Source organism: Coregonus lavaretus, assembly GCF_964263955.1.
Source record: "Coregonus lavaretus genome assembly, contig: HAP1_SCAFFOLD_1814, whole genome shotgun sequence".
Lineage (NCBI taxonomy): Eukaryota > Metazoa > Chordata > Actinopteri > Salmoniformes > Salmonidae > Coregonus > Coregonus lavaretus.
Window position 1 is genome coordinate 37,501 of NW_028165197.1, and position 23,996 is coordinate 61,496.

Genomic DNA, 23,996 nt, shown 5'->3' on the forward strand with positions numbered 1-23,996 from the left:
ACATGGCTGAAGGCCAATCAGACCAGTGAACATAAAGACATGGCTGAAGGCCAATCAGACCAGTGAACATAACCCCTAGCTGTGCATCGCCGCTTTCCATGTTATCTGTTGTCTGTAGCTTGTGAGGTGTGGGAAACACTTTGTTGCTTTTTTAGTTTTATTGCTTGTTTTATGTGTTTCTCTGTCTGCGTGCTACGTGTTGCTTGTCCTGTGTTTCTCTGTCTGCGTGCTACGTGTTGCTTGTCCTGTGTTTCTCTGTCTGCGTGCTACGTGTTGCTTGTCCTATGTTTCTCTGTCTGCATGCTACGTGTTGTTTGTCCTGTGTTTCTCTGTCTGCGTGCTACGTGTTGCTTGTCCTATGTTTCTCTGTCTGCGTGCTATGTGTTGCTTGTCCTATGTTTCTCTGTCTGCGTGCTACGTGTTGCTTGTCCTATGTTTCTCTGTCTGCGTGCTACGTGTTGCTTGTCCTATGTTTCTCTGTCTGCGTGCTACGTGTTGCTTGTCCTATGTTTCTCTGTCTGCGTGCTACGTGTTGCTTGTCCTATGTTTCTCTGTCTGTGTGCTACGTGTTGCTTGTCCTGTGTTTCTCTGTCTGCGTGCTAGGTGTTGCTTGTCCTATGTTTCTCTGTCTGTGTGCTAGGTGTTGCTTGTCCTATGTTGCCCTGCATGTTGCTCACTGCTCATTGTCAGTCTGTATTGTTATTGTAATGGTTTTTAATAACCTGGGCAGGGACTGCGGTTGAAAATGAGCCGGCTGGCTAAAACCGGTACTTTTACTGAAACGTTGGTTAATGTGCGCCGTCCCTGTAGAAATACGCTCAGACTCAGTACGACATTTTAGTTTGATTTACAAATGGATATTTGTCTTATAGACTGATAATTCCATAATATATGATTCTGCAAATATATATGACATAACCTGCATTATAATGCGGTAGTAATTTTTTTCTCCCCTCAATCAAATCAGGTTACTAGTATTTTAAGTCAGGTTACTGGTATTTTAAGTCAGGTTACTAGTATTTCAAGTCAGGTTAATAGTATTTTAAGTCAGGTTACTAGTATTTTAAGTCAGGTTACTAGTATTTCAAGTCAGGATATTAGTATTTCAAGTCAGGTTAATAGTATTTTAAGTCAGGTTACTGGTATTTGAAGTCTGGTTACTAGTATTTCAAGTCAGGATATTAGTATTTCAAGTCAGGGTAATAGTATTTTTAAGTCAGGTTACTAGTATTTTAAGTCAGGATATTAGTATTTCAAGTCAGGTTAATAGTATTTAAGTCAGGTTACTGGTATTTGAAGTCTGGTTACTAGTATTTCAAGTCAGGATATTAGTATTTCAAGTCAGGTTAATAGTATTTTAAGTCAGGTTACTAGTATTTTAAGTCAGGTTACTAGTATTTCAAGTCAGGATATTAGTATTTCAAGTCAGGTTAATAGTATTTTAAGTCAGGTTACTGGTATTTGAAGTCTGGTTACTAGTATTTCAAGTCAGGATATTAGTATTTCAAGTCAGGGTAATAGTATTTTTAAGTCAGGTTACTAGTATTTTAAGTCATGTTACTAGTATTTCAAGTCAGGTTATTAGTATTTTAATTCCAACCCACAGATAAGTCCAATATCCGTTTATAAGTGCAATATAATTTTATTAAAAGTTTCAAAGTAAATCTGATCACAGACGATGATGCTTCGTCTATGTTGGTGTCTGACGTTCTTTCTGGAATGGACGTTTTACCTTTGACTCTGCTTCCCTCTAGCGTCTGTTCACCAACGTTGCTTCAACTAATACACTAATCCAGTGGTTCTCAACCCTCTCCTCGGAGACCCCCAGACGTTTCACCATGTTGTCATAGCCCTGAACTATCTCACCTGATTACCCTAGTAAAGGACTTGATGATTAGTTGACCAGTTGAATCAGGTGTGCTAGATGTGCGATAGATTAAATACATGGTAAGTCTGGGGGATCTCGGGGAGAGGTTGGAGATCCACTGCAGAAGGTTACATAAAGTCTGGGGGTTCTCGAGGAGAGGTTGGAGATCCACTGCAGAAGGCTACATAAAGTCTGGGGGTTCTCGGGGAGAGGTTGGAGATCCACTGCAGAAGGCTACATAAAGTCTGGGGGTTCTCGGGGAGAGGTTGGAGATCCACTGCAGAAGGTTACATAAAGTCTGGGGGTTCTCGAGGAGAGGTTGGAGATCCACTGCAGAAGGCTACATGTACTTCTGTTGTGATGTGTTTTGTATTTTGTATTTTGCAGGAAGATGCAACAACAGTCCAGCTGAAGACAAACGTAAGTGATTCACTGAACTTTTTTATTGTTATAAGGAAAGAAAGAAATATAAAAATGGATTGTAAAATATATATTATGTATGATAGTCCAAGTCAACCGTATAGCAGTCAACTATAGCTTACAGTGTTTATAGTGTACATACCACGTGGATTTGTGTCAATTCATCTATATATGTTGTCTGTATATTCTGTTTATTGTCTGTATATTCTGTTTATTGTCTGTATATTCTGTTTGTTGTCTGTATATTCTGTTTGTTGTCTGTATATTATGTTTATTGTCTCTATATTCTGTTTATTGTCTGTATATTCTGTTTGTTGTCTGTATATTCTGTTTATTGTCTGTATATTCTGTTTATTGTCTGTATATTCTGTTTGTTGTCTCTCTGTATATTCTGTTTATTGTCTGTATATTCTGTTTATTTTCGCTCTGTATATTCTGTTTATTGTCTGTATATTCTGTTTGTTGTCTGTATATTCTGTTTATTGTCTGTATATTCTGTTTATTGTCTGTATATTCTGTTTATTGTCTGTATATTCTGTTTGTTGTCTCTCTGTATATTCTGTTTATTGTCTGTATATTCTGTTTATTTTCTCTCTGTATATTCTGTTTATTGTCTGTATATTCTGTTTATTGTCTGTATATTCTGTTTATTGTCTGTATATTCTGTTTATTGTCTGTATATTCTGTTTATTGTCTGTATATTCTGTTTATTGTCTGTATATTCTGTTTGTTGTCTCTCTGTATATTCTGTTTATTGTCTGTATATTCTGTTTATTGTCTGTATATTCTGTTTATGTCTGTATATTCTGTTTATTGTCTGTATATTCTGTTTATTTTCTCTCTGTATATTCTGTTTATTGTCTGTATATTCTGTTTATTGTCTGTATATTCTGTTTATTGTCTGTATATTCTGTTTGTTGTCTGTATATTCTGTTTATTGTCTGTATATTCTGTTTATTGTCTGTATATTCTGTTTGTTGTCTCTCTGTATATTCTGTTTATTGTCTGTATATTCTGTTTATTGTCTGTATATTCTGTTTATTGTCTCTCTGTATATTCTGTTTATTGTGGCAGTACCATTTAACAGAGTCAAATTCCTTTCCATGCAAATGTAGCAAGATGGAACAAACCTGTACATAGCTTTCGTCTGCATCCCAAATGGCTATAGTGAATAGGGTGCCATTTGACTAGGGACCATAGTGAATAGGGTGCCATTTGACTAGGGACCATAGTAAATAGGGTGCCATTTGACCAGGGACCATAGTGAATAGGGTGCCATTTGACTAGGGACCATAGTAAATAGGGTGCCATTTGACCAGGGACCATAGTGAATAGGGTGCCATTTGACTAGGGACCATAGTAAATAGGGTGCCATTTGACTAGGGACCATAGTGAATAGGGTGCCATTTGACTAGGGACCATAGTAAATAGAGTGCCGGATCTCCTCTCACCCCTAAACAGTGTAACCTGGGTTACTAGATCTCCTCTTACCCCTAAACAGTGTAACCTGGGTTACCAGATCTCCTCTCACCCCTAAGCAGTGTAACCTGGGTTACCAGATCTCCTCTCACCCCTAACCCTCCTCCTCTCCTCCCCAGCGGTGTGTTCAGAGATGAACCTGGGTTACTGCAACGACCTGGACTACTCCAGGTGAGTCTTCTGGTTACCCTCCTTTACTATAAACAGAGGCTGCTATAAACAGAGTCTGCTATAAACAGAGTCTGCTATAAACAGAGTCTGCTATAAACAGAGTCTGCTATAAACAGAGTCTGCTATAAACAGAGGCTGCTATAAACAGAGGCTGCTATAAACAGAGGCTGCTATAAACAGAGGCTGCTATAAACAGAGTCTGCTATAAACAGAGTCTGCTATAAACAGAGTCTGCTATAAACAGAGTCTGCTATAAACAGAGGCTGCTATAAACAGAGGCTGCTATAAACAGAGGCTGCTATAAACAGAGGCTGCTATAAACAGAGGCTGCTATAAACAGAGGCTGCTATAAACAGAGGCTGCTATAAACAGAGTCTGGTATAAACAGAGGCTACTATAAACAGAGTCTGCTATAAACAGAGTCTGGTATAAACAGAGGCTACTATAAACAGAGTCTGCTATAAACAGAGTCTGCTATAAACAGAGGCTGCTATAAACAGAGGCTGCTATAAACAGAGGCTGCTATAAACAGAGGCTGCTATAAACAGAGTCTGCTATAAACAGGGTCTGCTATAAACAGAGGCTGCTATAAACAGAGGCTGCTATAAACAGAGTCTGCTATAAACAGAGGCTGCTATAAACAGAGGCTGCTATAAACAGAGGCTGCTATAAACAGAGGCTGCTATAAACAGAGTCTGCTATAAACAGAGTCTGCTATAAACAGAGTCTGTTATAAACAGAGGCTGCTATAAACAGAGGCTGCTATAAACAGAGGCTGCTATAAACAGAGGCTGCTATAAACAGAGGCTGCTATAAACAGAGGCTGCTATAAACAGAGTCTGCTATAAACAGAGTCTGCTATGAACAGAGTCTGCTATGAACAGAGTCTGCTATAAACAGAGTCTGCTATAAACAGAGTCTGCTATAAACAGGGTCTGCTATAAACAGAGGCTGCTATAAACAGAGGCTGCTATAAACAGAGTCTGCTATAAACAGAGGCTGCTATAAACAATGGCTGCTATAAACAGAGGCTGCTATAAACAGAGGCTGCTATAAACAGAGGCTGCTATAAACAGAGGCTGCTATAAACAGAGGCTGCTATAAACAGAGGCTGCTATAAACAGAGGCTGCTATAAACAGAGGCTGCTATAAACAGAGTCTGCTATAAACAGAGTCTGCTATAAACAGAGTCTGTTATAAACAGAGGCTGCTATAAACAGAGGCTGCTATAAACAGAGGCTGCTATAAACAGAGGCTGCTATAAACAGAGGCTGCTATAAACAGAGTCTGCTATAAACAGAGTCTGCTATGAACAGAGTCTGCTATAAACAGAGTCTGCTATAAACAGAGGCTGCTATAAACAGAGGCTGCTATAAACAGAGGCTGCTATAAACAGAGGCTGCTATAAACAGAGGCTGCTATAAACAGAGGCTGCTATAAACAGAGGCTGCTATAAACAGAGGCTGCTATAAACAGAGGCTGCTATAAACAGAGGCTGCTATAAACAGAGGCTGCTATAAACAGTGGCTGCTATAAACAGAGGCTGCTATAAACAGAGTCTGCTATAAACAGAGTCTGCTATAAACAGAGTCTGCTATAAACAGAGTCTGCTATAAACAGAGTCTGCTATAAACAGAGTCTGCTATAAACAGAGTCTGCTATAAACAGAGGCTGCTATGAACAGAGGCTGCTATGAACAGAGGCTGCTATGAACAGAGGCTGCTATGAACAGAGGCTGCTATAAACAGAGGCTGCTATAAACAGAGGCTGCTATAAACAGAGGCTGCTATAAACAGAGGCTGCTATAAACAGAGGCTGCTATAAACAGAGTCTGCTATAAACAGAGTCCGCTATAAACAGAGGCCGCTATAAACAGAGGCCGCTATAAACAGAGGCCGCTATAAACAGAGGCCGCTATAAACAGAGGCCGCTATAAACAGAGGCCGCTATAAACAGAGGCCGCTATAAACAGAGGCCGCTATAAACAGAGGCCGCTATAAACAGAGGCTGCTATAAACAGAATCCGCATCCCAACTGGGACCCTGTTCCCTATATAGTGTCCTTCTTTTCACCAGGGCCCACGGGACTCTAATCAGAAGTAGTGCACTATATAGGGAATAGGGTGCCATTTGGGATGCAAGCAGAGTCTAGACCCTTCCCTCCCTCCCTCACTCTAGAGGGAAGATATTTCCCACATGGAAATGGAAGAGAATCACTTTGTTTGAGAAAAAAAACATTACCAATATGTTGTCATCTACTTGACTGATTGATACATTGACTGATCGACAGACTGATTCACAGATTGATTGAGTGACTGACTAATTGATTAAATAATTGATTGATTGCTTGACAACAGACTGATCGACGGATTAACAGACCACTCAATCGACAGACTGATCGACAGATCGACCGATCAATCAATCATATCGATCAATTGCTGGTCTCTCTCCCCCAGGACCATCTTCCCTAACATCCTAGGTCAGCGGTCTCGTCATGAGGTGGAGTCTGGAGCTGAGTACCTCCTCCTGTCTGTGGTCCATGGTCTCCTCAACGGGGAGTGTTCCCCTGACATCCGTCTGCTGGGGTGCTCCGTCCTCGCCCCGCGCTGCCAGGACCTACCCAGCCCCGCGCCCGTCAAGGTGTGTCCCAGCTAGCACATTTGTTTCCTTGGAACAAAAGCCGTACGTTTCGTGACCGGAAAGGAAGTGAACATTTTCATCTGTTCCTGGGACACATAACATTTTATGTTGCAGGGAGGTTCTGAGAACGTTTTACTATGGTTCCCTGAAGGTTTTCCCGGGAGGTTTTATTAATGTTCTGAGAACGGAAATTATAAACGTGTTTCATTAAGACACTGCTAGCTTAACTGTTTTGAACATGAAGTACAAATAGGACACAAGGAAATGAATTTGTTTAGGCATTAATCATGCAAACACTTTTATTGTGCCACAGGGTCAGTGAGTTTCAAACCTATGATCTTCTGTTCTCTATCAATGGCATTAGTCCACTGCACCACCAGGATGGAGTTAACATGCCATGTTTAAAAAAAAACTCATACAAAGGTATTCATTTTAGTCTATTCAAACAGACCCCGTTTCAAAGGAAACAAGATCTCATTAAGATGAGGTGTGGACAATTAGTGGGCGCAGCTCAACACAACTGAACACACTTAACATTTCTAAGAATGTTATTTAAAAAACGTATATGTTACGCTTTCAGCACCAACAAGAGCAGAGTATTCAGAGTTTTGTTGGTGCTGAAAGCGGAACATATACGTTTTTTTAAATAACATTCTTAGAACGTGAATGTTTTCTTTTGGTTTTTAATGTTCTGAGAACATTACTTTAAATAGCACTGCGAGGAAACATGTAGAAAATGTTACGCTGAAGTATTGAAATTCCCACAGAAGCAAGTTTATTTTTACTTTCTCTGAACTATTTGAGGACATTCCCAATGGCAAACCAGTTGGAGAACATTCCTAGAACATTACCAAACATTACATTCTCCTCCTCCTCCCCCTCCTCCTCCTCCTTCTTCTTCAGTCGTGCCGCAGTACGTGTGAGGCGGTGAGGAAGGGGTGTGGCCATGCGTTCGAGGGCATCGACATGGCGTGGCCTTACTTCCTAGACTGTGACCGGTTCTTCGCCAGCGAACAGGAAGGCTGTCACGACCCGCTGGCCCCGTTAAGAGGTAGCCCTAATGGAATTGTACATGTTAAAAACGTGTTGGATATTTAATAATTACACAATATGAGTTTTTACTGTACTGCAACGCATTGAATTTTATCTTCCTGTCTTAGCATTCACAAACACCTTAAAAGATAGTTTGGACGGAGTGCATTTTTAGTTCCTAAATACATTACAAATGTATTGGAAAGAGCTTACGAAGGAATTTAACATCCCATGGATGAAACGTGTTAGAATTGCAATCGTAATGTGTGTCCCGGATATTGAAATCAGTGTCAGAAAACCCATTATGTTCAATTCAGGTAATCTCCCTCCCCCTTCCTCCCTATCTCTCCCCCGCCCCCGCCCCCGCCCCCGCCCCCTCTCCTCCTTCGCCCCCCCCCCCCCCCCCCCCTCAGCCAGACAGGAAGTGGCTTTCTCCAACCTGTCTCCAGACGAACCCTCCACCATCATTCAGTTCACATACCACTCCAACGCCCAGATGTACAGCGTTCTGAAGAGGACCGCTGCCAAGTGCTCCCACATCTCCAAAACCTACAGGTACTGGTCGTTGTCTGCTGCTGTTTTTGACATGAAATATCCCCTCGGGGACCAATAAAGTACCCATCTATCTATCTACAGTATCGGACGCAGCACAGAGGGGAAAGACCTCCTGGCCATAGAGTTCACAGACAACCCCGGAGGGCACGAACTACGTGAGTGTGTGGTGATTTAAGGTGTAGTGATTTCTGGGGGTTTGAACAGCACAGCAATGGGGGCAAAGTGATCTAGGGGGCCTATTGGCACTGCACAGCAATGGGGGCAAAGTGACCTAGGGAGCCTATTGATACATGGCAAGTTGAGTACCTCCTGCACCTTTAACGTCTTCTAACATGAACTTTGACACAGGTTTAGTCCTTCTTGAGCAATCTTTCCTGTCTCTCTACCCCTCTCTCACCCCCTCCCCTCCTCCCCCATCTCTCCTTCCCTCCTCCCCCCTCCCCTCCTCCCCCATCTCTCCCTCATCTCTCCCTCCCCCCTCCTCCCCCATCTCTCCCTCATCTCTCCCCCTCCCCCCATCTCTCCCTCCCCCATCTCTCCCTCCTCACCTCCTCCCCATCTCTCCCTCACCTCCCCCCATCTTTCCTTCCCTCCTCCCCCCTCCCCTCCTCCCCCATCTCTCCCTCATCTCTCCCTCCCCCCTCCTCCCCCATCTCTCCCTCCCTCCTCCCCCATCTCTCCCTCATCTCTCACCCCCTCCCCTCCTCCCCCATCTCTCCCTCTCTCCTCCCCCCTTCCCTCCTCCCCCATCTCTCCCTCTCTCCTCCCCCCTCCCCTCCTCCCCCATCTCTCCCTCCCTCATCCTCCCCCATCTCCTCCTCCCCATATTTCCTCCCCCATATCTCCTCCCCCCTCTCTCCTCCCCCATCTCTCCCTCACCTCCTCCCCATATTTCCTCCCTCATCCTCCCCATCTCTCCCTCCCCTCCCCTCCTCCCCCATCTCTCCCTCATCTCTCCCTCCCCCCTCCTCCATCTCTCCCTCCCTCCTCCCCCATCTCTCCCATCTCTCCCTCATCTCTCACCCCCTCCCCTCCTCCCCCATCTCTCCCTCCCCCCTCCCCTCCTCCCCCATCCTCCCCCATCTCCTCCTCCCCATATCTCCTCCCCCCTCTCTCCTCCCCCATCTCTCCCTCACCTCCTCCCCATATTTCCTCCCTCTCCCTCCCCCATCTCTCCCTCCCCTCCTCCCCCACCTCTCCTCCCCTCCCCCCTCCCCCCTCCTCCCCCACCTCTCCCTCCCCCCTCCTCAGTGGAACCAGAGATCAAGCTGGTTGGCAACATGCATGGCAACGAGGTCCTGGGTCGCCAACTGCTGCTCTACCTGGCCCAGTACCTGTGTTCCGAGTATCTCCTTGGCAACCAGCGCATCCAGACGCTCGTCAACACCACGCGCGTCCACATCCTGCCGTCCATGAACCCCGACGGTTATGAGCTGGCGGCCGCCGAGGTAGAGGCTAGCAACGACCCGGAACAACAACCACACTACAACCAGGAAGTAAATCACAGATGAATAAAAAACGTCGAAGCCGGTCCGACCAACCGCTGCATAGAGATAGAAGGAGGCCACGCCTCCTATCTTCTCCATAGAGATAGAAAGAGGCCACGCCTCCTATCTTCTCCATAGAGATAGAAAGAGGCCACGCCTCCTATCTTCTCCATAGAGATAGAAAGAGGCCACGCCTCCTATCTTCTTCATTATAGCGTCTGTGACAGCATGGGTGGGGGCACTCTCTTTCTAAGCCCGCCCCTTTCCAACTGCCTATCATCTATCTGAGCTCTCCTATTGGTCTAGCCCCTCCCACTACCAGAGAGAGAGAGAGTGATAGTGTCCTTAACCAATCAGCAAGACCAGTCAGTAAGACTGTTGTCATGGAAACACAATTACTTTTTTTTTTGTAACCGTGTTTAAGGTCGAAAAAAAAAAACAAGGACCTTCTTAACACTGCTAGAAATCCCAAAACACAAGTTTTTCTTCCCACAACAAATAATCAATATTTAATAGATAGAACTTCTAGATGTTTTCCCCAACAGCTGGCAGTGGGAAGATCTATTCTCTTCTTCTTCTTCATTTCTGTCTTCTTCACACAAACAGCATGTCCTGTCTGCTACTGGACAGCTTGTTCTCTCCAGACGGAGACATAGTCTGGCCCAAACGGCCCAAAATGTTCTCTCCAGACGGAGACATAGTCTGGCCCAAACGGCCCAAAATGTTCTCTCCAGACGGAGACATAGTCTGGCCCAAATGGCCCAAAAAGTAATGCACTATATAGGGAATGATCATTGTGACTTGACTGGGAAAATCTCTGGGCCCTCATCCGGTCACATGGTCAAGGAAACACTCCTGACCTCTTATATTCATCCTATCCAATCACATTCTTCTAATCGACATGACTTCCATTACCCATGATGCTTCACTCTTCACTCCTCACCGTCATGGTCCTGCGGGGTCGTGTGGTGTTGAACCATGTCTAGGGTCACAATCTCTACCGTGTGTGTGTGTGTGTGTGTGTGTGTGTGTGTGTCTGTGTGTGTGTGTGTGTGTGTGTGTGTGTGTGTGTGTGTGTGTGTCTGTCTGTCTGTCTGTCTGTCTGTCTGTCTGTCTGTCTGTCTGTCTGTCTGTCTGTCTGTCTGTCTGTCTGTCTGTCTGTCTGTCTGTCTGTCTGTCTGTCTGTCTGTCTGTCTGTCTGTCTGTCTGTCTGTCTGTCTGTCTGTCTGTCTTGTGTCTGTGTCTGTGTCTGTGTCTGTGTCTGTGTCTGTGTCTGTGTCTGTGTCTGTGTCTGTGTCTGTGTCTGTGTCTGTGTCTGTGTCTGTGTCTGTGTCTGTGTCTGTGTGTGTGTGTGTGTGTGCAGGGTCACGAGCTCAACGGTTGGACGGTGGGTCGCACCAACGCTCAGAACCTAGACTTGAACCGGAACTTTCCTGACCTGACTTCTATTCTCTACCGGAATCGCAGGATCAAAGGTTTCCGGACCGACCACATCCCCATCCCAGACTCTTACTGGTTTGGTAAGGTATGTAGCCACAACTCGCTACATTGGTGTCGGAAGTGGGATGGCGCCAGTGAGGCCATCGGAGAGGTGTGACACATGAGGGGTTTAACGAGCTTCTCTGTAGCAAGTCCCTCAGGTGTACGTCCGTAACTCTCCGATGGTATGGGAACTTAGCTTTTTGTTGGTTTGGATAAGTATAGGACATTCCTCCTGTTTTGGTAAGGTATTTACAAGGGGTGTGCCGAGTATTTGGGCGGCAGGTAGCTTAGTGGTTAAGAGCGTTGTGCCAGTAACCGAAAGGTCGCTGGTTCTAATCCCTGAGCCGACTAGGTGAAAAATCTGTCGATGTGCCCTTGAGCAGGGCACTTAACCCTAATTGCTCCTGTAAGTCGCTCTGGATAAGAGTGTCTGCTAAATGACCTATTATTATTATTTGGACAAAACCAGTATCGTAAGGGATTTGCGCAATTTTCAGGATCCGATTAATGATGCAAATATCTTTGTCATGATCTGTGATGGGGAAAACACCCATCTCTTCTCATGTCACTCAAACAGTGTGAGGTGGTGATCCTCTGAATAACTGAATTCTGCTGTCTGTGAAGAAATAGACAGTTGATCCTGCTGCTTGGACAGAGCAAAACTCTCCTCTCCTCTCTCCTCTTCTCCATCTCTCCTCTCTCCCCCTCTCCTCTCCTCTCTCCTCTTCTCCGTCTCTCCTCTCAGGTAGCATCAGAGACCTATGCAGTGATGAAGTGGATCAGGTCTGTGCCGTTTGTCCAGTCTGCTAGCCTCCATGGTGGAGAGCTGGTGATCTCTTATCCCTTTGACTTCTCCAGACACCTCCATGAAGAGAGGATGTTCTCCCCTACACCGGATGAACAGGTACCCTGTCCTACACCTGACCAACAGGTACCCTGTCCTGTCCTACACCTGACCAACAGGTACCCTGTCCTGTCCTACACCTGACCAACATGTACCCTGTCCTATCCTACACCTGACCAACAGGTACCCTGTCCTATCCTACACCTGACCAACTGGTACCCTGTCCTATCCTACACCTGGCCAACTGGTACCCTGTCCTATCCTACACCTGACCAACAGGTACCCTGTCCTATCCTACACCTGACCAACAGGTACCCTGTCCTACACCTGACCAACAGGTACCCTGTCCTGTCCTACACCTGACCAACAGGTACCCTGTCCTATCCTACACCTGACCAACAGGTACCCTGTCCTGTCCTACACCTGACCAACAGGTACCCTGTCCTACACCTGACGAACAGGTACCATGTCCTGTCCTACACCTGACCAACAGGTACCCTGTCCTATCCTACACCTGACCAACAGGTACCCTGTCCTGTCCTACACCTGACCAACAGGTACCCTGTCCTATCCTACACCTGACCAACAGGTACCCTGTCCTATCCTACACCTGACCAACATGTACCCTGTCCTACACCTGACCAACAGGTACCCTATCCTGTCCTACACCTGACCAACAGGTACCCTGTCATGTCCTACACCTGACCAACAAGTACCCTGTCCTGTCCTACACCTGACCAACAGGTACCCTGTCCTGTCCTACACCTGACCAACAGGTACCCTGTCCTACACCTGACCAACAGGTACCCTGTCCTGTCCTACACCTGACCAACAGGTACCGTGTCCTATCCTACACCTGACCAACAGGTACCCTGTCCTGTCCTACACCTGACCAACAGGTACCCTGTCCTGTCCTACACCTGACCAACAGGAACCCTGTCCTGTCCTACACCTGACCAACAGGTACCCGGTCCTATCCTACACCTGACCAACAGGTACCCTGTCCTACACCTGACCAACAGGTACCCTGTCCTACACATGACCAACAGGTACCCTGTCCTACACCTGACCAACAGGTACCCTGTCCTATCCTACACCTGACCAACAGGTACCCTGTCCTATCCTACACCTGACCAACAGGTACCCTGTCCTACACCAGACCAACAAGTACCCTATCCTACACCTGACCAACAGGTACCCTGTCCTGTCCTACACCAGACCAACACGTACCCTGTCCTGTCCTACACCTGACCAACAGGTACCCTGTCCTACACCTGACCAACAGGTACCCTGTCCTACACCTGACCAACAGGTACCCTGTCCTGTCCTACACCTGACCAACAGGTACCCTGTCCTATCCTACACCTGACCAACAGGTACCCTATCCTACACCTGATCAACAGGTACCCTGTCCTGTCCTACACCTGACCAACAGGTACCCTGTCCTACACCTGACCAACAGGTACCCTGTCCTACACCTGACCAACAGGTACCCTGTCCTGTCCTACACCTGACCAACAGGTACCCTGTCCTATCCTACACCTGACCAACAGGTACCCTGTCCTATCCTACACCTGACCAACAGGTACCCTGTCCTACACCTGACCAACAGGTACCCTGTCCTGTCCTACACCTGACCAACAGGTACCCTGTCCTGTCCTACACCTGACCAACAGGTACCCTGTCCTATACTACACCTGACCAACAGTTACCCTGTCCTACACCTGACCAACAGGTACCCTGTCCTACACCTGACCAACAGGTACCCTGTCCTGTCCTACACCTGACCAACAGGTACCCTGTCCTGTCCTACACCTGACCAACAGGTACCCTGTCCTGTCCTACACCTGACCAACAGGTACCCTGTCCTATCCTACACCTGAACAACAGGTACCCTGTCCTACACCTGACCAACAGGTACCCTGTCCTACACCTGACCAACAGGTACCCTGTCCTATCCTACACCTGACCAACAGGTACCCTGTCCTGTCCTACACCTGACCAACAGGTACCCTGTCCTATCCTACACCTGACCAACAGGTACCCTGTCCTACACCTGACCAACAGGTACCCTGTCCTATCCTACACCTGACCAACAGGTACCCTGTCCTATCCTACACCTGACCAACAGGTACCCTGTCCTGTCCTACACCTGACCAACAGGTACCCTGTCCTGTCCTACACCTGATGAACAGGTACCCTGTCCTATCCTACACCTGACCAACAGGTACCCTGTCCTATCCTACACCTGACCAACAGGTACCCTGTCCTACACCTGACCAACAGGTACCCTGTCCTATCGTACACCTGACCAACAGGTACCCTGTCCTACACCTGACCAACAGGTACCCTGTCCTACACCTGACCAACAGGTACCCTATCCTACACCTGACCAACAGGTACCCTGTCCTATCCTACACCTGACCAACATGTACCCTGTCCTATCCTACACCTGACCAACAGGTACCCTGTCCTACACCTGATGAACAGGTACCCTGTCCTATCCTACACCTGACCAACAGGTACCCTGTCCTGTCCTACACCTGACCAACAGGTACCCTGTCCTATCCTACACCTGACCAACAGGTACCCTGTCCTGTCCTACACCTGACCAACAGGTACCCTGTCCTACACCTGACCAACAGGTACCCTGTCCTACACCTGACCAACAGGTACCCTGTCCTATCCTACACCTGACCAACAGGTACCCTGTCCTACACCTGACCAACAGGTACCCTGTCCTGTCCTACACCTGACCAACAGGTACCCTGTCCTGTCCTACACCTGACCAACAGGTACCCTGTCCTGTCCTACACCTGACCAACATGTACCCTGTCCTGTCCTACACCTGACCAACAGGTACCCTATCCTACACCTGACCAACAGGTACCCTGTCCTACACCTGACCAACAGGTACCCTATCCTACACCTGACCAACAGGTACCCTATCCTACACCTGACCAACAGGTACCCTGTCCTACACCTGACCAACAGGTACCCTGTCCTACACCTGACCAACAGGTACCCTATCCTACACCTGACCAATAGGTACCCTATCCTACACCTGACCAACAGGTACCCTGTCCTATCCTACACCTAACCAACAGGTACCCTATCCTACACCTGACCAACAGGGACCCTGTCCTACACCTGACCAACAGGTACCCTATCATACAACTGACCAACAGGTACCCTATCCTACACCTGACCAACAGGTACCCTGTCCTACACCTGACCAACAGGTACCATGTCCTGTCCTACACCTGACCAACAGGTATCCTGTCCTATCCTACACCTGACCAACAGGTTCCCTGTCCTGTCCTACACCAGACCAACAGGTACCCTATCCTACACCTGACCAACAGGTACCCTGTCCTGTCCTACACCTGACCAACAGGTACCCTGTCCTACACCTGACCAACAGGTACCCTGTCCTGTCCTACACCTGACCAACAGGTACCCTGTCCTATCCTACACCTGACCAACAGGTACCCTATCCTACACCTAACCAACAGGTACCCTGTCCTGTCCTACACCTGACCAACAGGTTCCCTGTCCTGTCCTACACCAGACCAACAGGTACCCTGTCCTACACCTGACCAACAGGTACCCTGTCCTGTCCTACACCTGACCAACAGGTACCCTGTCCTACACCTGACCAACAGGTACCCTGTCCTGTCCTACACCTGACCAACAGGTACCCTGTCCTGTCCTACACCTGACCAACAGGTACCCTGTCCTACACCTGACCAACAGGTACCCTGTCCTATCCTACACCTGACCAACAGGTACCCTGTCCTATCCTACACCTGACCAACAGGTACCCTGTCCTGTCCTACACCTGACCAACAGGTACCCTGTCCTACACCTGACCAACAGGTACCCTGTCCTGTCCTACACCTGATGAACAACAGGTACCCTGTCCTACACCTGATGAACAGGTACCCTGTCCTACACATAGTTTATGTCAGGTGTGAAAACCTCTTCTGTTCTGAGGCCCACTAAAAGTCTTGGGGACAGATATGACATTTTGAAGAGTGTGACTGTGTTCCTCTCTGCAGGCGTTTAAGCAGCTGGCCCGGACGTACGCAGACTCTCACGCCAGCATGGCCGACAACAACACAGAGAGGTGATTATATTTAGGTACATTATTAAAGGTGATCATATTACCCCCTTGTTAGATGACGTATATATTTTATATTATATTAGGTGTGGAGCGTCCTTCATCAGGAGCGGAGGCATCATCAACGGAGCTCTGTGGTACAGCTTCCCAGGGGGTATGGAACCTTCTGTCTCTTCTCTCCTCCTCTCCTCTACGGAACCTTCTGTCTCTCCTCTCCTCTACGGAACCTTCTATCTCTTCTCTCCTCTCCTCTACAGAACCTTCTATCTCTTCTCTCCTCCTCTCCTCTACGGAACCTTCTGTCTCTCCTCTCCTCTACGGAACCTTCTATCTCTTCTCTCCTCTCCTCTACAGAACCTTCTATCTCTTCTCTCCTCTACGGAACCTTCTGTCTCTTCTCTCCTCTCCTCTACGGAACCTTCTGTCTCTTCTCTCCTCCTCTCCTCTACGGGACCTTCTATCTCTTCTCTCCTCTCCTCTACGGAACCTTCTGTCTCTTCTCTCCTCTCCTCTACGGGACCTTCTATCTCTTCTTTCCTCTCCTCTACGGAACCTTCTGTCTCTTCTCTCCTCTCCTCTACGGGACCTTCTATCTCTTCTCTCCTCTCCTCTACGGAACCTTCTATCTCTTCTCTCCTCTCCTCTATGGAACCTTCTGTCTCTTCTCTCCTCCTCTCCTCTACGGAACCTTCTATCTCTTCTCTCTCCTCTACGGGACCTTCTATCTCTTCTCTCCTCTCCTCTACGGAACCTTCTATCTCTTCTCTCCTCCTCTCCTCTACGTAACCTTCTATCTCTTCTCTCCTCTCCTCTACGGAACCTTCTATCTCTTCTCTCCTCTCCTCTACGGAACCTTCTGTCTCTTCTCTATTCTCCTCTAAGGAACTTTCTGTCTCTTCTCTCCTCTACGGAATCTTCTATCTCTTCTCTCCTCTCCTCTACGGAACCTTCTGTCTCTTCTCTCCTCTCCTCTACGGAACCTTCTGTCTCTTCTCTCCTCCTCTCCTCTACGGAACCTTCTGTCTCTTCTCTCCTCTCCTCTACGGAACCTTCTATCTCTTCCCTCCTCTCCTCTACGGAACCTTCTGTCTCTTCTCTCCTCTCCTCTACGGAACCTTCTGTCTCTTCTCTCCTCTCCTCTACGGAACCTTCTGTCTCTTCTCTCCTCTACGGAACCTTCTATCTCTTCTCTCCTCTCCTCTATGGAACCTTCTATCTCTTCTCTCCTCTCCTCTACGGAACCTTCTATCTCTTCTCTCCTCTCCTCTACGGAACCTTCTATCTCTTCTCTCCTCTCCTCTACAGAACCTTCTATCTCTTCTCTCCTCTCCTCTATGGAACCTTCTATCTCTTCCCTCCTCCTCTCCTCTACGGAACCTTCTGTCTCTTCTCTCCTCTCCTCTACGGAACCTTCTATCTCTTCTCTCCTCCCCTCCTCTACGGAACCTTATATCTCTTCTCTCCTCTCCTCTACGGAACCTTCTGTCTCTTCTCTCCTCTCCTCTCCTCTCCTCTACAGAACCTTTAATCTCTTCTCTCCTCCTCTCCTCTACGGAAACTTCTATCTCTTCTCTCCTCTACGGAACCTTCTATCTCTTCTCTCCTCTCCTACGGGACGGGACCTTCTATCTCTTCTCTCCTCTCCTCTACGGAACCTTCTATCTCTTCTCTCCTCCTCTCCTCTAAGGAACCTTCTATCTCTTCTCTCCTCTCCTCTACGGAACCTTCTTTCTCTTCTCTCCTCTCCTCTGCGGAACCTTCTATCTCTTCTCTCCTCCTCTCCTCTACGGAACCTTCTATCTCTTCTCTCCTCCTCTCCTCTACAGAACCTTCTATCTCTTCTCTCCTCCTCTCCTCTACGGAACCTTCTATCTCTTCTCTCCTCTCCTCTACGGAACCTTCTATCTCTTCTCTCCTCTCCTCTACGGAACCTTCTGTCTCTTCTCTCCTCTACTGAACCTTCTATCTCTTCTCTCCTCTCCTCTACGGAACCTTCTATCTCTTCTCTCCTCCTCTCCTCTACGGAACCTTCTATCTCTTCTCTCCTCCTCTCCTCTACGGAACCTTCTATCTCTTCTCTCCTCCTCTCCTCTATGGAACATTCTATCTCTTCTCTCCTCTCCTCTACGGAACCTTCTATCTCTTCTCTCCTCCCCTCCTCTACGGAACCTTCTGTCTCTTCTCTCCTCCTCTCCTCTACGGGATCTTCTATCTCTTCTCTCCTCTCCTCTACGGAACCTTCTATCTCTTCTCTCCTCTCCTCTACGGAACCTTCTGTCTCTTCTCTCCTCTCCTCTACGGAACCTTCTATCTCTTCTCTCCTCTCCTCTACGGAACCTTCTATCTCTTCTCTCCTCCTCTCCTCTACGGAACCTTCTGTCTCTTCTCTCCTCTCCTCTACGGAAACTTTTATCTCTTCTCTCCTCCTCTCCTCTACGGAACCTTCTATCTCTTCTCTCCTCTCCTCTACGGAACCTTCTATCTCTTCTCTCCTCCTCTCCTCTACGGAACCTTCTATCTCTTCTCTCCTCCTCTCCTCTACGGAACCTTCTATCTCTTCTCTCCTCCTCTCCTCTACGGAACCTTCTATCTCTTCTCTCCTCCTCTCCTCTACGGAACCTTCTATCTCTTCTCTCCTCTCCTCTACGGAACCTTCTATCTCTTCTCTCCTCTCCTCTACGGAACCTTCTGTCTCTTCTCTCCTCTACTGAACCTTCTATCTCTTCTCTCCTCTCCTCTATGGAACCTTCTATCTCTTCTCTCCTCCTCTCCTCTACGGAACCTTCTATCTCTTCTCTCCTCCTCTCCTCTATGGAACCTTCTATCTCTTCTCTCCTCCTCTCCTCTATGGAACATTCTATCTCTTCTCTCCTCTCCTCTACGGAACCTTCTATCTCTTCTCTCCTCCTCTCCTCTACGGAACCTTCTATCTCTTCTCTCCTCCTCTCCTCTATGGAACCTTCTATCTCTTCTCTCCTCCTCTCCTCTACGGAACCTTCTATCTCTTCTCTCCTCCTCTCCTCTACGGAACCTTCTATCTCTTCTCTCCTCTCCTCTACGGAACCTTCTATCTCTTCTCTCCTCTCCTCTACGGAACCTTCTGTCTCTTCTCTCCTCTACTGAACCTTCTATCTCTTCTCTCCTCTACGGAACCTTCTATCTCTTCTCTCCTCCTCTCCTCTACGGAACCTTCTATCTCTTCTCTCCTCCTCTCCTCTATGGAACCTTCTATCTCTTCTCTCCTCCTCTCCTCTATGGAACCTTCTATCTCTTCTCTCCTCTCCTCTACGGAACCTTCTATCTCTTCTCTCCTCCTCTCCTCTACGGAACCTTCTATCTCTTCTCTCCTCCTCTCCTCTTTGGAACCTTCTATCTCTTCTCTCCTCCTCTCCTCTACGGAACATTCTGTCTCTTCTCTCCTCTCCTCCACGGAACCTTCTATCTCTTCTCTCCTCTCCTCTACGGAACCTTCTATCTCTTCTCTCCTCTACAGAACCTTCTATCTCTTCTCTCCTCTCCTCTACGGAACATTCTATCTCTTCTCTCCTCTCCTCTACGGAACCTTCTGTCTCTTCTCTCCTCCTCTCCTCTACGGAACCTTCTGTCTCTTCTCTCCTCTCCTCTACGGAACCTTCTATCTCTTCTCTCCTCTCCTCTACGGAACCTTCTGTCTCTTCTCTCCTCTACGGAACCTTCTGTCTCTTCTCTCCTCTCCTCTACGGAACCTTCTATCTCTTCTCTCCTCTACAGAACCTTCTATCTCTTCTCTCCTCTCCTCTACGGAACATTCTGTCTCTCCTCTCCTCCTCTCCTCAACCTCCCCTTCTCTCTTTCCTGTATCTCTGTGTGTTAACTCTCAGTACCTGTGTGTGTGTGTGTGTGTGTATATATATCTAAGGTGTGTGTGTCTAGTGTATATATCTAAGGTGTGTGTGTGTCTAGTGTATATATCTAAGGTGTGTGTGTGTCTAGTGTATATATCTAAGGTGTGTGTGTGTGTGTGTGTGTGTCTAGTGTATATATCTAAGGTGTGTGTGTGTGTGTGTGTGTCTAGTGTATATATCTAAGGTGTGTGTGTGTGTGTGTGTGTCTAGTGTATATATCTAAGGTGTGTGTGTGTGTGTGTGTGTCTAGTGTATATATCTAAGGTGTGTGTGTGATGTCTCCGGTACCGTAGGTATGTCAGACTTTAACTACCTCCACACCAACTGTCTGGAGATCACGGTGGAGCTGGGCTGTGACAAGTTCCCTTCTGAAGAGGAGCTCTACCCAGAGTGGCTCAGGAACAAGGAGGCCCTGCTCAGTTTCATGGAGTCGGTGGGTCTGCCCCTCTGTAGCCCAGCCACCAGGCAGCCATTTTGTGCCGTAGTTATACTGTAGAAGTGTGTATGTGTTATCTACAGGAGGACAGCTGGCTCTTTGGAATGGCTGGAATGGAATACATGGAACGGTAATATGGAACAGATGGAAACGTGTTTGATACCGTTCCATTCATTCCAATATAGCCATTACAATGAGCTGCCACCCTACTATTTATTTTCACCAGCCTCCACTGACCTCATCATTCCCTGCCATTCGCTGATAGGTTAGAAACTTCCTGAAACTTTCCCAAAATGTCCTGGGTTTCTAGAAATCCTGGTTGGAAGATTCCTGGAATCAGGAGGGGAAAAAGCAGTCAATCCTATTTCCTGTTGCTCCATGATATCCATGTCATTCCCCTAGCCTGATATTCCCTGATGTTATTCCCTGTTGTTCCTTCTGCAGGTCCACAGAGGTATAAAGGGAGTGGTGAAGGATGAGGAGGGCTATGGAATAAAGGGAGCGTCCATATCTGTCAGGGGAATACGTAAAGATGTCACCACAGGTAACCACCACAGTAACTGTTAGCCGTAGTTCAGGATCATGTCTGCGTCCCAGACGGCTACTTCTGAGCCAGGGTGAGGGAGGGAGAGATACGGGGAGGAGAGGATGAGGGAGGGAGAGCTGAGGGGGAGGGGAGGATGAGGGAGGGAGAGATGGGGGAGGAGGAGGGGGGTGAGAGAGGGGTAGAGAGACAGGAAAGATTGCTGAAGAAGGACAAAACCTGTAGGATAAATAATAATAATAATAATATGCCATTTAGCAGACGCTTTTATCCAAAGCGACTTACAGTCATGCGTGCATACATTTTTGTGTATGGGTGGTCCCGGGGTTCGAACCCACTACCTTGGCGTTACAAGCGCCGTGCTCTACCAGCTGAGCTACAGAGGACCACAGAGGATCACTGTGTAGGACATAAGGTTCCGTTTGGGACGTGGACCATAACTGGTTTCATAATTGAGCTTTTCCAGATGCTCCAAGCGGTTTCCACTGTATGGGGAAATGTAGAGACGTCGGCAGTTTACACGCAAAGGAAAATACACATTATTCTGACATTGCGTCATCACTGGAGAGACGTGATATCAAGACAAACATTTTCTCATGGTGGTTACCCTGTAAAACATGTCACTGTATCCCTCCCTCCCTCCCCCCCCCCCCTCTCTCTCTCTCTCCCTCTCTCCCTCCCTCCCTCTCTCCCACTCTCTCTCCCCTCTCCCTCTCTCCCACTCTCTCTCCCCTCTCCCTCCCTCCCTCCCTCCCTCCCTCTCTCTCTCTCTCTCTCTCTCTCTCCCCTCTCCCTCCCTCCCTCCCTCCCTCCCTCTCTCCCTCTCTCTCTCTCTCTCTCTCCCTCCCTCCCTCTCTCTCTCTACAGCGGAGGATGGTGATTACTGGAGGTTAATGAACTCAGGAACCCACATCATAACAGCGTCAGCTAAAGGTTACTCCAAGGTCAGCAAGAGAATTTACCTGCCTGCTCACATGGATAAACCTGGCCGGGTCGACTTCGTGCTCAAAAAGGTACTTGTAAAGTTAGTGGTTTATCTGTGATGTTTTTGTGTCAGGATCAGTGTTTCAGATATATGATGTTGATGTCAGTGTCATGATATCTGAGATATATGATGTTGATGTCAGTGTCATGATATCTGAGATATATGATGTAGATGTCAGTGTCATGATATCTGAGATGTATGATGTTGATGTCAGTGTCATGATATCTGAGATGTATGATGTTGATGTCAGTGTCATGATATCTGAGATATATTATGTTGATGTCAGTGTCATGATATCTGAGATATATTATGTTGATGTCAGTGTCATGATATCTGAGATGTATGATGTTGATGTCAGTGTCATGATATCTGAGATGTATGATGTTGATGTCAGTGTCATTATATCTGAGATGTATGATGTTGATGTCAGTGTCATTATATCTGAGATATATGATGTTGATGTCAGTGTCATTATATCTGAGATATATGATGTTGATGTCAGTGTCATGATATCTGAGATATAACGTTCTTCCTCTTCTCTTTCCTCCTCCTCCTCCTCCTCCTCCCCCTCCTCCTCCTCCTCCTCCTCCTCCTCCTCCTCCTCCTCCTCCTCTCCAGGTCTTCATCAGTAAAACCAGACTACCACCTGTTGTTTTCCATTTCCTATCCCCTCCCCCCTCCTCCCTCTCCCTCTCCCACTCCCCCCTCCCCCCTCTCCCCCCTCCCCCCTCCCCCCTCCTCCCTCTCCCTCTCCCCTCTCCTCCTCCCCCCTCCTCCCTCTCCCCTCTCCCCCCTCCTCCCCCCTCCTCCCTCTCCCCTCTCCCCTCTCCCCTCTCCCCTCTCCCCTCTCCTCCCTCTCCCTCTCCCCTCTCCTCCTCCCCCCTCCTCCCTTTCCCTCTCCCCTCTCCCCCCTCCTCCCCCCTCCTCCCTCTCCCTCTCCCTCCTCCCCTCCTCCCCTCTCCCTCTCCTCTCCCTCTCTCCCTCTCCCTCTCCCTCTCCTCCCTCTCCCTCTCCCTCCCCTCTCCCTCCTCTCCTCCTCTCCCTCTCCCCTCTCCTTCCCCCCTCCTCCCTCTCCCTCTCCCCTCTCCTCCCCTCCTCCCCTCTCCCCCCTCCTCCCTCACCCTCTCCCTCTCCCCTACCTCTCATTAAAAATATTTCTGTCCTCTCCTCCAGGTCCCTGTCCAGCCAGTAGGACCAGACTACCACCTGTTCCTCAGCTCCTCCCTGGACACCTACGACCGCTTCGACCCCTACAACCAGTTCCAGCGCTACGGCCGCGCCGAGCCGGGAGAACCGGGAGAACCCAGGGAACCGGGGATGGGAGGGGAACCGGGGATGGGAGGAGAGCGTCAGGAGAAGCCGTGGTGGTGGAATTACTTTACCCAGGCAGGGGTCTCAGCTCCCACCTGGCTGCTACGCAACTAGAGGACTGGACAGGATAAAGACTAGACTGAAATGGCACACTATTCCCTTATTTAGTGCACTACATTTGACCAGAGCCCACAGGGCAGAGGGCAGGGGTCCTTCCTTGTAGTATGCATCCCAAATGGCACCCCTTTTCCTTATATAGTGCACCCTATTCCCTATATAGTGCACCCTATTCCCTATATAGTGCACCCTATTCCCTATATAGTGCACAGCTGTATAGGACTATTTGGAATGCCTCCTACAAGTAGAGGCATGAATTGGTTCTCAATCTTTTTTGGTTTCTGTCCCCCGTCACATTTAGCTCTGGCCGGAGTACCACCAACGTTCCCCTCATGTTACCAGAAGGCCTGTGTTCTGATCAGTCTTCCTAAGTAAGCTACGCCCGGTAGATAGGACAGGTTCCCCCGTCCCCCAGGGGTACACCTACCTCCGCTATGGACAGGAGTCTGAACATGTGTTGTGTCCTGACCAGGACTCTGGGCTCCCATTCAGATATTGGGTGTTCTATTTAGAATGTTTCATTAAGTCATTCTAATCACAACGTTCTGCCTTCCATAGTGTTCTATTTAGAATGTTTCATTAATTAATTCTAATCACAACGTTCTGCCTTCCACAGTGTT

General features: G+C 47.9%; 1 pseudogene across 1 annotated transcript in view; it reads left to right on the top strand.

Annotated features, from left to right (window-relative positions):
- LOC311116169 (carboxypeptidase Z-like) overlaps window positions 1-23,373 on the top strand; it is a 26,636-nt pseudogene extending 3,263 nt beyond the window's left edge. The window contains exons 2-15 of the transcript in view: window positions 3,829-3,937; window positions 6,393-6,576; window positions 7,480-7,627; window positions 8,022-8,163; window positions 8,245-8,318; window positions 9,415-9,659; window positions 11,014-11,175; window positions 11,878-12,036; window positions 16,038-16,105; window positions 16,186-16,253; window positions 20,277-20,416; window positions 20,864-20,963; window positions 21,831-21,976; window positions 23,122-23,373. The product of the transcript in view is annotated as a carboxypeptidase Z-like (transcript). The remainder of the gene's footprint in view (window positions 1-3,828; window positions 3,938-6,392; window positions 6,577-7,479; window positions 7,628-8,021; window positions 8,164-8,244; window positions 8,319-9,414; window positions 9,660-11,013; window positions 11,176-11,877; window positions 12,037-16,037; window positions 16,106-16,185; window positions 16,254-20,276; window positions 20,417-20,863; window positions 20,964-21,830; window positions 21,977-23,121) is intronic.
- Window positions 23,374-23,996: the final 623 nt, after the last annotated feature.